General features: G+C 38.4%; 1 long non-coding RNA gene across 4 annotated transcripts in view; it reads right to left on the reverse strand.

Annotated features, from left to right (window-relative positions):
- LOC148007683 (uncharacterized) overlaps nt 1-17,316 on the reverse strand; it is a 107,036-nt gene that overhangs the window by 40,191 nt on the left and 49,529 nt on the right. For 2 of the 4 annotated variants that reach the window (XR_015646651.1, XR_015646648.1), the window contains exons 1-2: nt 7,833-7,904; nt 3,508-3,604 (exon numbers count right to left, since the gene is read on the reverse strand). This is a non-coding gene — a long non-coding RNA (uncharacterized LOC148007683). Of the gene's footprint in view, nt 1-3,507; nt 3,605-7,832; nt 7,905-17,316 lie in introns of those variants that run through there. The other 2 variants (XR_015646650.1, XR_015646656.1) reach the window with 1 other exon arrangement.

The raw sequence follows: 17,316 nt of genomic DNA on the forward strand, positions 1-17,316 counted from the left end.
CTTCAAAAAGCAGCCCTGTAACTAAATAAAAATTAAATTTCAAAGAATATCTATGAGCTTGTGAGATTCAGAAAAACTCATGAGTATATTTGTAATACTTATTTCATCCTCATGTGTTTTCTAAAAAATTAAAATGTATTACTTTAAAGTTTGCTCTTGAGACTCTTTGAATTTTTGAATTTGATTGTGCTCTAAGTCTTGCCAAAAATAATTTCAAGATTTCTTGGTGAAAATTTGTTGAATACAAAGGATAATTTGTTAGAACTTCAGGCATGGGCAGAAGTTGGAAGACTTCTGATCACAAACTTATTATCTATTATTAGTGGACAATATTTATTTCCTTAAATACCCTCTCTGATTTTGCAAGCAAAATATTTTAAAGGAGTTCTAAAACAAGAATTTCTTAGTTCAGTTCATATATGAAGTCAATGAAAGAAGTTTCACACTGGGACGTGGTGATTTGCAAGGCAATGGGAAACCTATGTTTTACCTATGTCTTTACATATATATGGCATCTAGTTCCATTTCTTTGGGGAGAAATTGATGCTTTTATCTCAAAAAATAATGATTGTGTAGTAAGTATGAAATCCAAGGCCAGAAAGTGACTAAAGCATTAGTAAAATTAAACAAAAAATATTATGAAGCCTGAAATTAACATACAAGATGTGAAAATCATTAGTACTAGGCAGCAAAAATTCAGAAATATGGTTTAAGATATATACGTTTCTAAGGGAGGAAGTAAATACCTTAGGAACAGGATTCCGTTTACTGTAGAAAAAATTACCTATCGAAGTTTAATAGAAAATTGCAGAACAAAATATCTTTAAAGTGGAGAAGCAAGTAGGACAGATAATTTTTTTAATCTTTTTCCCCATCTTTATTAAATTGGGTAATTCTTATTAACATTTCAAATTTTATTCCCTTTCCGGTTTCCAGTCCAACATCACCCTAACACCTAACACTCCCTGTCTAGTTGGTGTTCCCCTCACAAACTTCCCCCCATTACTGCCCTCCCACTAGAAACCCATTCACTCGGGTCCCGCTTTGGCTGACCAAGGGCTTCCCCTTCCACTGGTGCCTAACTAGGCTACCTATGCAGTTGGAGCCCAGGGTCAGTCCATATATAGTCTTTGCCTAATGTCTTAGTCCCTGGAAGCACTGGTTGGTTGACATTGTTATTCTTTTTTTTTCTTTTTTTCGGAGCTGGGGATGGAACCCAGGGCCTTGTGCTTCCTAGGTAAGCCCTCTACCACTGAGCTAAATCCCCAGCCCTGACATTGTTATTCTTATGGGGACTCAAGCCCCTTCAAGCTCTTTCAGCCCTTTCCCTGATTCCTTCAATGGGGGTCCTATTCTCATAATATGGACAGAACTTTTTTAATAGTTTAATACTGTGTTAGAAGTTGAAGTCTTTTTAGTGTAATCATCCTATGAAGAGGCTTCAATGGTTGCTTTGATAAGGGACTTATTTGTCCAGTATGCCAATGGAAAAAATACTTGGGAGAATACACAATTCTGAGGTATACATACATTCATTCAGAGGCAAACAGGACCCAACATTTGGGCTGAAAGTTCTTATATCATACAATACATTTCCACATAGTACAGACCCAGTTTTCTGGCCTTACTGAAAACAAGTATATTTCTTGGTAGTGATCTGAGAGTACTAATGGATATAACTGTGGGAAGAATCTGAATCTAGGGCTGTCAAGAGCACTCCTATCTACTTGGATTCTGAGGAAAATAACATGGTTATTCTCCAATTGAAAGAATTTTTTAAAGAAACTTATCACTATTTTTAATTAGGCATTTTATTCATTTACACTTCAAATGATATGCCATTTATCTCTTATCCCTCCACAACGCCCAATCCCCTTCCTCCTCTCCCCATCCACTTTGCCTGTTTGAGCGTGCCTCCCCACCCATTCATCCACTCCTGCGTCACCAACCTATCATTATTAAATGGTGGAACATCAAGACTCCACAGTACCAAGGTCCTTTCCTCCTGTTCATGTCAGATAAGGCCATTCTCTACAGGTATTCTCTCTGGTTGGTAGTTTATTCTCTGGTACCCTTGGCGGATCTCTTTAATTCACATTGTTCTTTCTATGGGGTTGCAATCGACTTCTGCTCCTTCAGTCCTTCCCCTAGCTATTCCATTGGGGTCTCCAAGGCTCAGTATGATGATTGGCTCTATTTACATCTATTTTGGTTAGGTGCTGATAGAACGGCTCAGAGAACAGTTATATCAGGCTTCTCTCAACAAGTGCTTCTTGAAATCTACAGTAGTGTTGTGGTTTGGTATCTGCGGATTAAACAAATCCTTAGAAACGGCTGTCGTTCCTTCAGGTTCTGTTCCATTTTTTCCCTCTCTTTCCTTTTGTCAGGAACATTTCTGGATTAAAATTTTTGAGATGGGTGGGTGGCACCATCCCTCAACTAGGGGTTGTGACTATCTACTGGAGGTGGTCTCTACATGTTCTATCTCTCCTTTGTGGGGTATTTCTGATAAAGTCATCCGTGTTTGGTCCTTGGAGACTCGTTTCCCTGGTTTCCGGGAATTTTTAGTAGCTATCCCAGGTTCTGCAGTCCTCAGTGCTAATTATTTCTATTCGCGTTCATTACCGTCTGTATTTCTCTCATATCCCTTCCAATAACTGATTTTGTCCCATCTTTTTCCCTCACACTTCTTTCTTCCTTCCAGATCCCTCCCTTCCTCTATCACCTGTGACAATTTTGTTCTCTCTTCTATGTAGGACTGAAGCATCCACATCTTGGTCTTCCTTCTTTTTTAACCCAGATATCCTCAGAACTGTGTCCATAAACAATTGAATGAATAATGAAAATATGGTACATTTACACAATGAAATGTAACTTACTTCATGAAATAAAAATCAACGAACTCTTACTTAAGTGGATAGAACTAGAAAAAAGTCATCCTGAGTGAGAAAAATCATCCTGAGTGAGGTACTCACAACCCAAAAGAAAAATTTAGAAGTGATCACTGCTTAAAACTGCTTGTTAGGTTACAATCCTTACAAATGTATGTGAAAATCCTAAAATCCTCAGAGATAAGATACAGAGTGAGGAACTAGAAATGATAGAAGGTTTTCCTGAATAAGTGAAAACATAATTAAATCTGGAGATATTTGTTGTAATGTGACAGTTGAATGGGAATATTAAATGCAGAAGTAGAGTTAAGTTAAAGGGACACAAGAATCTGTGGACTATCTGAAGAATTTTATGGAAAATACTAGAGTAGAGACTCCTTAATCTATAATATTTTAATGGAATATTCTTAAAACACATCACAAAATAATAAGAACAGTACAACCTAACTGCCATCTCTCACTACCAAAGCCATACCAGTGACATGTATGCATTACATCTATTTGAGATTTCATGACTGAGATCTCACAGCAACTCCCAAACAACTTACATTCCTACCCACATTTTTTTGCTTTACAAAAACTGATCATAAAACCATGCTGATGAGAGAACACTTACCTATCTCATTGAACATGAAGAAGTTAAGTAGGTGACTTACTGGAGTATTCACTCCTTCTTGACAATGTTCATGGATTGGAAAATTCAGTTATACTTCCTGAGGAGAAAAGGAAAGATGAACATAGCTGAAATCCTTCAGTTTACAATGGTGGAGTCCCTATACTGTACATGGGTGCAATAGTAGTAAAAATGCAGTGAGAGTAAGTAACAATTATTTGACTGGATACAATGCCTAGTCCATGAGACACATTCTTGACATAGCTCATATGCCTAAGAAAAGGGAAATAAGTAGACAGTGACCAAGGGACATACCAAACACCATTTTTTCTCTGTGAAAACAATGTAGCAATTTAAAAAATCCTCATAATATTCTGTTATTCTCTTTAATTAATATATTACTCAGCCATGATCACAGAAGCTACTATCTCTTATTAATGGCAACAAAGCCAGACATATACCTGAAGAATGTATAGAGAATAAGAGAGATTTGGTAACTCAGTCATACATGCAAATTCTCTATAAAAATGTTCCCTTCATCTCTCATGATTCTTTGTGTCGGGTGAAAACTTACAGCAAGTGGGAATAGAAAGAATGTAACCAAGGAACCAATTTTTTTAGATATAACAGACCTAACTCACATGTGATCTCATATAGATCATGAGAGCATGCATATGGTTTCCATAGAGTAAAGTGAATTGGCTCCCATTACTGAGAGAAAGAACTAAACACAATCTACCATCTCTAACCATGAAGCTATTTCCAAAACACAAATGTTCCTAACGGAGAAATTAATTTAATATGGTGGAGTCTAACTGATTATAGAAATCACATTCATGGAAGGTTTTATTCAAAGCAGTAGACATCCAAATCAAATGAACTCAATGGTATTTTGACAAAAAATTTTTGAATCCTAATGCTGTGTCTTTCAAAATAAAAACCAATAAAATTGAACAAAAGAGAAAGTGGAAAAAAAACATCAGTTTGTTCCAGCAGATTTCAAGATAAGATCATGATGTATACACACAATAAAATTTCTTTGCTGGACATAGAGAATTCAACCTTGTGCTATCCAGTAAAGTTTCCCTGGTGGTTATCTTTCATAATGCTAGAAAACACTATCAAGTCTCCATTAAGAAAAAATAATGGTTTTCTTATCATTTAATAATCCTTATATGCTACAATAATGACTGGCCTAGTAAAATGCATTAACATTTCAACTGTGTAAAGGGAATTTTGTGCTTAACAAACCAAATTATTAATTAGAATGAGGCCAGTACTAGAGGAGAAAATTCAGGAATGATACTACAAACATGATCAATAAACTTGGCTAGGGATTTTAAAGATCCTACCAGAAAACACACTAGCATTGCTTTACTAAATATTAATTTTGCCAAATTCCCATTTAAATATTTCCGTTATGCCCTTTGCCATGTGTTGCTGATTATTTCTGTAGATAACAATTCTATTACTAATTTTTTTTTGTTGGCACAATGATACATATCCACACAAAGGACAGTGAATAAACAACAGTCAGTACTCAGACACAGTTGGGGATTCTAAATGTCCCTATACTGGGTAAAAACTAGAGGACAGGATCTAATGCCTTGGAATGTCTCCATAAATGGCCTGGCTGTTGTAAACATGGCCTCCTACAGTTAGAGTTACATGTGTGCCCCTCACAAGATTGAGCAAAAAATCAAGAAAGGAAGAGGAGGGCTTCTCAATATCCCAATTCAATCTGCACACATTCTTACTGGCATAGATGGCTAAAGGGGTAGCAAGTGTCCTGTTTCCTTAGAAATGTGGTCACTGCTAAGGATAAACAGAACATATTTCAGAAAAATAAAACAACAACAACAAATACCGAGGGAGCATCCTGTTAAGTAGTGAGAAATTCAATTTTTTTTAAATCATGAACGGGACAAGAAGGTTCATTCTTCCTGTGTTATTCAGCAAAGTATTAGGAGATTCCTTTGACTAAGATATTATTTATGCATAAAAGTTTCTAAATGTGGCAGCAGAAACCTGATAATGATTAAAATTACTTTCAGCATTGTAACAGTGTGAAAAAATTAATGAAAAGACATGTCCAGAAGTAACAAATATTTTGAGGAACACACTATGTAAACAATGTCATTTATAAAATATTATATATAGGTTTGCGGATTTAGCTCAGTGGTAGAGTGCTTGCCTAGCACGTGCAGGGCCCTGGGTTCAGTCCCCAGGTCCGAAAAAAAGAAAAGAAAATTAAAAAAAATATTATATATAATACTGTTATATAATATATATTATATAACAACATTTTATATAAAATGTTACATATGTATTACCTATGCATATATTTGATGATGACCAATAATATCGTTCACAGAAATTAAAAAATAATGTTGTAAAATTATATGGAGACAAAAAAGATACCCTGTAATATAAACCTGAATAGTAAACAAAGTTGAGGAGATATCAACATGCCAGATTTCAATTTGTATTGTGTAATAGCTGAAGTAACAAAAACTATAATGAATGGTGCTACTCTGTTATTTTTGTATTAATTAACACCTCTTTAGGAGCAACATCCTCAGGAAACCCTCAGGATGATGTTGGCTTGGATCAAAATAGGCATGTATTTTATAAATTATTTTTTTAAATCTGAAACCCAAACAACATTTTGAAATACAAAACAAAATACAATAGGTAAAAGTATAGGGCTTGCCTGTGCGTAAATCTGTGTCTCAAAGTCTATTATTAGTCTGCATTCTTTCCTCTGTACACATCTTAAAGCATTCAATTTAGTATATTTATGGCATACCTGAGTGTGTTAAAAATTGGGTCTCTGATTTTTGTGTCTGCTCGTTTTACTTTGTTGGAGTGCCTTGCCCACCCTCAATATGTTCTTTAAATATCTTACTATATTTCATTTTGTTAATGTTTGGTTTGTATCCCTTGGGTGTAATTTTCCTCATAAGAGCCAGAAAGGGAAGGGATCTAGAAGGGACAGGAGGTGGGGAGAAACTGGGAAGAGTTTTAAAAAAGGAAAAATATAACCATGATATAAATAAAAATTAAAATGGAAATGAAAAATTGGGAGAAAAATCAATTTTCACTAAAACTACAACACCGTTTTATAATGAAAAACAAAATATCATTCCAAAAAGCCCAGAAAGAATACAAAGAAACAGAAACAAAAGAAAGGCACACCCTTGTGGATTTATCTGATGGAGGAGAGCCAAGCCACCCCCCCAAAAAAACATAACCGCACAAAAGAACCAAAAACAAATCTGCATTATATTTTGCATATCTTATAAAGTTCATCCAAATCAATGGATCAAAACAAAGTATAGATTACATATCCAAAGAAAGTTACTTCCATTGCACCAGTTTATTATTGAATCTGGGCAAGATTTAAAAGTAAAAACATATTAACAAATAACATATACCGAAAGACACTAAAGTACTGTCTTAACATTCAAACTAGATCACCTTATGTGATCACAGAAGAAAACGGTTTATTATTCTGTACTACTCTATGCAGTGTATGTGATGTGAGTATGTGAGTATGTGTGTGTTTTTGTGCATATATATGTACACACACATATGTGTATATATATATATATATATATATATATATATATATATATATATATATACACATGTGGAAACTTGCTGGAAGGTGCAGCACGTTTCCACATGCCTGCAGTTCACAAAACCAAATACACTCTGCCCACTACTCTTTTTACAGCCATTTTGGAATCCCCTTTCCTTTATTATAACTATCAGAACATCAAAACCCATTCTTACCTGATGACCCAACTATTCAGAAACTGGGAGGTACAAACTACATCATCTATTGTGTTCTTTCCCTCTGATGATAATCTGTATGTTAACTCTCAAAATGATTTTAATCCCTTCATATCATTCAGTCTATGGCAGATACTGAGATACCACTGTAACTTCCTTTATGGGTGTAATTTTTATGCTAAATCCGTACACAAACTTAAATGTCCTTTTTATTTTCCTGACTGCCATTACTCCACACACCAATAATCCACAATTTGGTCAGCTCTTTGAAATGCTAATGTTCACCCTGGAGGAGAAGGGACCTGAAGTGACAGGACAGATTGACAGCTCAAGGGGTGGGGCACAGCAGCAAACACAAGACAGGACAAAGGAAGCAAGGACCTGATCTGATAGCTTTCTGATCTGACTTTTCAGAGTCAAATGCTTGAGATCTAGAGAATAATCTTTTATCCCAACAAATCTGAAATATTTAGTGTGAAAAAAAATCTTATCTACTTATGAAAATATTTTGGGGGTGTGAAAGAGCTGACCTTGTTTGCTGCATTGCCTTGATGACCAGTCCTAGGGTGCTTGTGACAGGCATCTATGTCTGCCTCTTCTCTGAGCAGGACCTGCTGCATGACTTAAGTAATCACACTGAACCCGCCCCCAGTCTGTGCTAGTGAACCAGCATAACCCTCTAATCACGCATGCGTGCATGGTTGCTAGGCTGCAGAGATTCAAAATCTTTTCAAAAGCTAATGACACAAGGCAGGCAGATGTGATCTTTAAGCTGTACTATTGCTAGAATGAAAGCGCTGGGTCTTCAAAACCCCTGTATAAATTGGTCAGGGATAAATTCAAGGTGCTTTCTGGGCAATGATGACTACAGGGTATTGAATTATATTCACATTTAGATCTCTATACACAAGAAAGAAAGAGTGCTTAGGAAAAATGTAACAAAATTACAGAATGTACGAAAGTACTAGATACTTGTAATATCAGGAGAAATCACTAAAGAATAAAAGATGCTACTTTATTAATATTATGCCTTAGATTTTTTTTTTAAATTTTTTATTAGATATATTTCTTTTTTTTTCTCCATCTTTATTAACTTGGGTATTTCTTATTTACATTTCAATTGTTATTCCCTTTCCCGGTTTCCAGGCCAACATCACCCTAACCCCTCCCTCTCCCCTTCTATATGGGTGTTCCCCTCCCCATCCTCCCCCAACTACCGTTCTCCCCCCAACAATCACGTTCACTGGGGGTTCAGTCTTGGCAGGACCAAGGGCTTCCCCTTCCACTGGTGCCCTTACTAGGCTATTCATTGCTACCTATGCAGTTGGAGTCCAGGGTCAGTCCATGTATAGTCTTTAGGTAGTGGCTTAGTCCCTGGAAGCTCTGGTTGCTTGGCATTGTTGTTCATATGGGGTCTCAAGCCCCTTCAGCTCTTTCAGTCCTTTCTCTGATTCCTTCAACAGGGATACCGTTCTCAGTTCAGTGGTTTGCTGCTGGCATTCGCCTATGTATTTGCCATATTCTGGCTGTGTCTCTCAGGAGAGATCTACATCCGGTTCCTGTCAGCCTGCACTTCTTTGCTTCATCCATCTTATCACATTTATTGGCTGAATATGTATGGGCCACATGTGGGGCAGGCTCTAAATGGGTCTTCCTTCTTCCTCTGTTCTAAACTTTGCCTCCCTATCCCCTCCCAAGGGTATTCTTGTTCCCCTTTTAAAGAAGGAGTGAAACATTGGCATTTTGGTCATCCTTCTTGAGTTTCATGTGTTCTGTGCATCTAGGATAATTCGATCATTTGGACTAATAGCCACTTATCAATGAGTGCATACCATGTGTGGTTTTCTGTGATTGGGTTACCTCACTCAGGATGATATTTTCCAGGTCCATCCATTTGCCTATGAATTTCATAAAGTCATTGTTTTTGATTAGCTGAGCATTTTTTGAGGTCTTTTTCTTGGACCCCCATCTGTGACAAGAATTGTCTTTATGAATACCTAAGAGAAAGCTGTTAGGCTGTTCTCCTACCAAAGATTTTGCTTGTCATTACAGTTTGTTGAATTTTGAAAATTGAATAAAACAAATTTATTTCCCAGCACTCTCAAGTTTGATGTTTCCAAAGATAACATACTTTTAGGTAGACATTTTCTTTATAAACGTAGGTGATATTTACTCATTGTTGAAGACTGGAAACATAAATAACAAATAACTTAGAGCCCCACTACCCAGAACATGCTTTAACCTATCAAATCTAGAGTGAGGCAGAAGGAATGTTTTTAAGTGTGAAAGGCTAATATAGAAGCCCACAGAGAGAGAGAGAGAGAGAGAGAGAGAGAGAGAGAGAGAGAGAGAGTGCTTGATCAGAAGAGTGCTTGCTTTGCAAGTGTGAGGACCTAAATTCGATCCCCAGCACCCACATAAAAAGCCAACTGTAGTAGAACATCACATGCTTGTAGTCCCAGCACTGTAGAAATGCCAGAGGCAAAACTAGGAGGATCCCTGGAACTGCTTGGTTAACCAGAGTAGCCTAATTTGTAAGTCACAAACTCAGTAAGAAGTCCTGTCTCAGAAAATAAGGTGCTCTTACATGAGGAATGATACCTGAAGTTGCCCCCTGGTCTTCATATGCACATGAACACAAATACACATTGCGCATATACACAGAATAAGTAAGATTAGTGATCCATCTGTATTCACTGGGACAGATGTCCAATAGAGTGGGCAGAGGAGTGGGCTAGGGAAAGGTATAACACACTAGTTGTTCCCATTTTTAAAAATCATTACATCGGTTGATTGGTTAGTTGACTGTTGGAAAGGACTGCATGAATCATGCACGTGCCACGTACTTATGTGGGGATCAGAGGAAAACTTTCCACAGCAGGTTTTCTCATTCGTCCATGTCTGTGGCCAGTGATGGAAGCCATTTCATCAGAGTTGGCAAGTGTCTTTACCCACTGAGTCATGCCACAAAGCTCATGTTCCCATATTTGTGAAGAAATCTGCATAGCAGTGGGGAGGGTAGATATTCTCATGACATATCTAACAGTAGATAACTTCCAAAGTGAGATTTCAAGTGCTTTTGAATCTTTTCTTGGTTTTGTCTATATTGTTTGTATTTGAAGTACAATGATTAGTTAGAATGGGGGGGCGGCTTGAACTTTGTTAGAATTAACACCCATGCAGCTAGAGACGGCTCAGCAGTTAAAAGCATTGCATGTCCTGCAGAGGACTTAGGTTCTGTTCCCAGCACCCACATGGCAGCGCCCAACCATTCATAACTCCAGTTCCTCCTTGGGCACCACATACATGTAGTATGTGGTAATTAAGAGCTGTAGGGCAGAGAATTTTGCATGACACAATGAACAACTACTACTTAGAAATAGCCACTGCTTAATTAGATCAAATGGACAGTTAACAAAAAGTTGGTGTGTGTGTGTGTGTGTGTCTGTCTGTCTGTCTGTCTATGTGTATATGTGCATGTGTGTATGCATGCATATGCATGCATGTGTGCACTAGTGCTTTTGTGGAAGGGTTATGTGTGAAAGTCACAGATCAACCTCTAGTGTTGTTCCTTGGTTGACATTACCTTTTGTTTTTCTAGACAGGATCTCTTTCAAGGCCTGCTGTTTTCTGCTTACTCGCCCCTGGGCTCTACTTGTTTCTACCTTAAAAGTACACACCCCGACTCCCAGCTTTCTTTATATAGACTGGAGCTTGAATTCAGGTCTGCATGCTTGCATAGTAAACACTATACTGATGGAGCCATCTCTTCAGTGCCAGAAGAAACTTTTAAAGCAACTCTGTAAATCCCCTTTGCTCCAAACAAATAAAGATTATATGGGCAAATTGAAAATATGGAAATCTCGTTGGTTGGAATAGTAGGGGTTGTTTGTTTGTTTGTTTGTTTGTTTTCAGAGATGTTAGTCAGGCTGGTAAAAATGGGAAAGGTAGGGTTAAAAAGTTAGAAGAACCTAGAAGTCATCAATTGGGTCTTTTCAGCTGATAGGGAAGTAGCTCAGACAAGGAAGATAAATTAATTCAGCTAGTCATGGGACCTGTTGTCATACTTATTCTGACCTTTGGAGGCTTAGCCACTGTACCTCCAGTAGAGCATGGAGCAAATGTGGTATCAAGGCACAGTCAGGAGTGTGTTGATTACGTACCATACACCTCAGAACATATACTCACTGAAGGTAGAAAGAAGAGAATAGACAGCAGTTACAGAGTGTAGTGCTTGGCTGTACAGGAGTGTATGCATGTAGTGCTTGACTGTATGGGAGTGTGTGCATGTAGTGCTTGACTGCATGGGAGTGTGTACATGTAATGCTTGACTGCAGGGGGGTGTGTGCATGTAGTGCTTGACTGCATGGGAGTGTGTACATGTAGTGCTTGACTACTGTACAGGGGGGCAAATACAGTCTCTGATGGTAGATCAAGAGGAGGATGGTTGGCTTCACAGAAGAAATGTCATCTGGTTCAGTCCTCTAGCCCCTGTCGAAAGCATAAGAAGTGTGTGCAGGCACTATGTGCCGCGGCACAGAAGACTGGTCTTAGTTGCGATTTCTATTTCTGTGATACAATCCTGACCACAAGCAGCTTGGGGAGGAAAGGGTTTATTTCATCTGACATTTTGAGATGACAGTCCATCACTGAGAGAAGTCAGGGCAGGAAGTTAAGCAGGGCAAGAGCTCAAGCAAAAGCCATGGAGGATCACTGCTTACTGGCTTGCTCCTTGGGGATTACTCAGCCTACTTTGTAACAGTATCCAGTACCACCTGTCCGGGGATGGTACCAACTTATAACCCTTATAGTCTTATGAAGGCACTTTCTCAATTATGGATTCCTTCTCTCTGATGATGCTCTCTTAGGTAAGTTGAAAAACAAAAACAAGTAGGTATCCCAGAGCTCTTAAAGGAACTACAAGGATGCCCTCACAGAGGCTCTTTGAAACTTAGGCTAAGTTGGACCAGTGAAAGGACTGAATGGCCTGACACTTAGAGTTCAATCCCCAGGACCCACACAATGGAAAGAAAGAACCTCTCACCATCACTTATGGGGCACTTCTGGGCACCCATACACACTCAACTAATTAAAATAATAAAATTAGCAAAACATTTGGGATAACACAACACTTTCTGAATTATAAACATTTCATTGGCATGTCAGACAAACTTCAAGTGCTATAGATGTGGTTTGCCTGTTCTCAGGCATCCCCAAAAGACACTCTGATAAGAGTCTCTGTAGTGTAGTACACCTGACCTCACTTAGGAAATCCTATCTCAGAAATAACCACTGTGACTAGTAGAAAAGAGTGCATGGGCCAAGGCTCCCATGTGGGAAAGAGGAAGTCAGGGATGCAGTTGTGATAAAGAAGGAAATTCTAGGTACTGACCAGCAAAAACTAGACATAAACAGTAAGTGCTGCCATTTTTGGTTTCTGTAGAGATGAAATGATCGTATCTTAGGTTTCAGTGTATTCTATCCAAGATAGTGATAGTGTCATATAACTGAAAATTCTGAATTAAAAAAATACTCTGCTTCAAGTTCTTAAAGGGAATATATTTTTTAATGAGTACATCATACTATAAGATTTTGTTTGTCAGTTTTTAATACTGCTACCAGAAGAGTGGGTTTGCATGTTGTTTCCTATGTTAAAATGAATATCATTGCAAATAGAACAATTACTGTATATGAATACATTGCATATGAGGCTTGAACTAATGTCACTACAGAAATGTGTCATAATCGGTTGTAAAGGACCACTGATGATTGACTCAAACTTGTCCTCCAAGAACATCACACGTTTCTACACTTAAATTGATTATTCTGTTTAAAATGTTCACCTTTAACTTGGCAGTGAAGTGGTTTCCATCTGCTGCTGAATGGACTGACTGAATCCACCATCTTAGGGCTCTCACTGGAGATGTGGCTTTGAACAGTGTCTCAATTTGGGACTGGGAAGATGGCTCAGCAGTTAAGGACACTGGCTGCTCTTCCACAGGACTCCAGTTGAATTCCCAGGACTCACAGGATGGCTCACAGCCTTGTCTAACTCCAGTTATAGGCTACAACACTACACAAACATACACATAGATGAACCACCAGTGCACATAAAATAAAAAGAAATCATTAAGAAAAAGTCAACATCTTGATTAGAGAAAGCACAAGTGAGGTCTATAAAAGTCACTTGATAGGAGTAAAATGTTTCCTGCGGTTCTATGTTATTGGATGCATGTACTCATATAATGTACTCTAAGGGAGTACGGTGGAATTGCCTGGCACGTTTTGTCTTTAGTGAAATGAGTTTCTGCAGAACAGTGAACTGTCACCTGGAGGCCTAGAGAATGCACCCTTCCCAATCACAGAGCTCAGTCCACACAGTCACATTTCACATGCCAGCTCACCTTTCCCTGCAGTAGAACTGCTCTAAATATAGTTCATAGTTCTCTTCTTAAATAGAGCAAGTGAAAATAATTCTGCCTTTTCTTTGTGACTCAGGTCCTATGAGCATTTATTGCACTGTCAGGAAGTGGAAAATGGTGGCATTTGTCACTTGATGAAAAGCTAAAGTGAACTTTAAGATCTTAGTGTGCAGTATATTCCCTTCTGTTTGTGTGGTTGTCAGTTGGTTTTAGTTTTTTTTTTTTTTTTTTTTATTAACTTGAGTATTTCTTATATACATTTCGAGTGTTATTCCCTTTCCCGGTTTCCGGGCAAACATCCCCCTCCCCCTCCCCTTCCTTATGGGTGTTCCCCTCCCAACCCTCCCACCATTGCCGCCCTCCCCCCATAGACTAGTTCACTGGGGGTTCAGTCTTAGCAGGACCCAGGGCTTCCCCTTCCACTGGTGCTCTTACTAGGATATTCATTGCTACCTATTGGGTCAGAGTCCAGGGTCAGTCCATGTATAGTCTTTAGGTAGTGGCTTAGTCCCTGGAAGCTCTGGTTGCTTGGCATTGTTGTACTTTTGGGGTCTCGAGCCCCTTCAAGCTCTTCCAGTTCTTTCTCTGATTCCTTCAATAGGGGACCTATTCTCAGTTCAGTGGTTTGCTGCTGGCATTCGCCTCTGTATTTGCTGTATTCTGGCTGTGTCTCTCAGGAGCGATCTACATCCGGCTCCTGTCGGTCTGCACTTCTTTGCTTCATCCATCTAGTCCAATTGGGTGGCTGTATATGTATGGGCCAAATGTGGGACAGGCTCTGAATGGGTGTTCCTTCAGTCTCTGTTTTAATCTTTGCCTCTCCCTTCCCTGCCAAGGGTATTCTTTTTCCTCATTTAAAGAAGGAGTGAAGCATTCACATTTTGATCATCCGTCTTGAGTTTCGTTTGTTCTAGGGATCTAGGGTAATTCAAGCATTTGGGCTAATAGCCACTTATCAATGAGTGCATACCATGTATGTCTTTCTGTGATTGGGTTAGTTCACTCAGGATGATATTTTCCAGTTCCAACCATTTGCCTACGAATTTCATAAACTCGTTGTTTTTGATAGCTGAGTAGTATTCCATTGTGTAGATGTACCACATTTTCTGTATCCATTCCTCTGTTGAAGGGCATCTGGGTTCTTTCCATTTTCTGGCTATTATAAATAAGGCTGCGATGAACATAGTGGAGCACGTGTCTCTTTTATATGTTGAGGCATCTTTTGGGTATATGCCCAAGAGAGGTATAGCTGGATCCTCAGGCAGTTCAATGTCCAATTTTCTGAGGAACCTCCAGACTGATTTCCAGAATGGTTTTACCAGTCTGCAATCCCACCAACAATGGAGGAGTGTTCCTCTTTCTCCACAACCTCGCCAGCATCTGCTGTCACCTGAGTTTTTGATCTTAGCCAATCGCACTGGTGTGAGGTGAAATCTCAGGGTTGTTTTGATTTGCATTTCCCTTATGACTAAAGATGTTGAACATTTCTTTAGGTGTTTCTCAGCCATTCGGCATTCCTCAGCTGTGAATTCTTTGTTTAGCTCTGAACCCCATTTTTTAATAGGGTTATTTGTTTCCCTGTGGTCTAACTTCTTGAGTTCTTTGTATATTTTGGATATAAGGCCTCTATCTGTTGTAGGGTTGGTAAAGATCTTTTCCCAATCTGTTGGTTGCCGTTTTGTCCTAACCACAGTGTCCTTTGCCTTACAGAAGCTTTGCAGTTTTATGAGATCCCATTTGTCAATTCTTGATCTTAGAGCATAAGCCATTGGTGTTTTGTTCAGGAAATTTTTTCCAGTGCCCATGTGTTCCAGATGCTTCCCTAGTTTTTCTTCTATTAGTTTGAGTGTGTCTGGTTTGATGTGGAGGTCCTTGATCCACTTCGACTTAAGCTTTGTACAGGGTGATAAACATGGATCGATCTGCATTCTTCTACATGTTGCCCTCCAGTTGAACCAGCACCATTTGCTGAAAATGCTATCTTTTTTCCATTGGATGGTTTTGGCTCCTTTGTCAAAAATCAAGTGACCATAGGTGTGTGGGTTCATTTCTGGGTTTTCAATTCTATTCCATTGGTCTATCTGTCTGTCTCTGTACCAATACCATGCAGTTTTTATCACTATTGCTCTGTAATACTGCTTGAGTTCAGGGATAGTGATTCCCCCTGAAGTCCTTTTATTGTTGAGGATAGCTTTAGCTATCCTGGGTTTTTTGTTATTCCAGATGAATTTGCAAATTGTTCTGTCTAACTCTTTGAAGAATTGGATTGGTATTTTGATGGGGATTGCATTGAATCTGTAGATTGCTTTTGGTAAAATGGCCAATTTTACTATATTAATCCTGCCAATCCATGAGCATGGGAGATCTTTCCATCTTCTGAGGTCTTCTTCAATTTCTTTCTTCAGTGTCTTGAAGTTCTTATTGTACAGATCTTTTACTTGCTTGGTTAAAGTCACACCGAGGTACTTTATATTATTTGGGTCTATTATGAAGGGTGTCGTTTCCCTAATTTCTTTCTCGGCTTGTTTCTCTTTTGTATAGAGGAAGGCAACTGATTTATTTGAGTGAATTTTATACCCAGCCACTTTGCTGAAGTTGTTTATCAGCTTTAGTAGTTCTCTGGTGGAACTTTTGGGATCACTTAAATATACTATCATATCATCTGCAAATAGTGATATTTTGACCTCTTCTTTTCCGATCTGTATCCCTTTGATCTCCTTTTGTTGTCTGATTGCTCTGGCTAGAACTTCAAGAACTATATTGAATAAGTAGGGAGAGAGTGGGCAGCCTTGTCTAGTCCCTGATTTTAGTGGGATTGCTTCAAGTTTCTCTCCATTTAGTTTAATGTTAGCAACTGGTTTGCTGTATATGGCTTTTACTATGTTTAGGTATGGGCCTTGAATTCCTATTCTTTCCAGGACTTTTATCATGAAGGGGTGTTGAATTTTGTCAAATGCTTTCTCAGCATCTAATGAAATGATCATGTGGTTCTGTTCTTTCAGTTTGTTTATATAATGGATCACGTTGATGGTTTTCCGTATATTAAACCATCCCTGCATGCCTGGGATGAAGCCTACTTGATCATGGTGGATGATTGTTTTGATGTGCTCTTGAATTCGGTTTGCCAGAATTTTATTGAGTATTTTTGCGTCGATATTCATAAGGGAAATTGGTCTGAAGTTCTCTTTCTTTGTTGTGTCTTTGTGTGGTTTAGGTATAAGAGTAATTGTAGATTCGTAGAAGGAATTCGGTAGGGCTCCATCTGTTTCAATTTTGTGGAATAGTTTGGATAATATTGGTATGAGGTCTTCTATGAAGGTTTGATAGAATTCTGCACTAAACCCATCTGGACCTGGGCTCTTTTGGTTGGGAGACCTTTAATGACTGCTTCTATTTCCTTAGGAGTTATGGGGTTGTTTAACTGGTTTATCTGTTCCTGATTTAACTTTGATACCTGGTATCTGTCTAGGAAATAGTCCATTTCCTGAAGATTTTCAAATTTTGTTGAATATAGGTTTTTATAGTAAGATCTGATGATTTTTTGAATTTCCTCTGAATCTGTAGTTATGTCTCCCTTTTCATTTCTGATTTT

The sequence above is a fragment of the Rattus norvegicus genome, chromosome 1, assembly GCF_021556685.1.
Source record: "Rattus norvegicus strain SHRSP/BbbUtx chromosome 1, alternate assembly SHRSP_T2T, whole genome shotgun sequence".
Classification (NCBI taxonomy): Eukaryota; Metazoa; Chordata; class Mammalia; order Rodentia; family Muridae; genus Rattus; species Rattus norvegicus.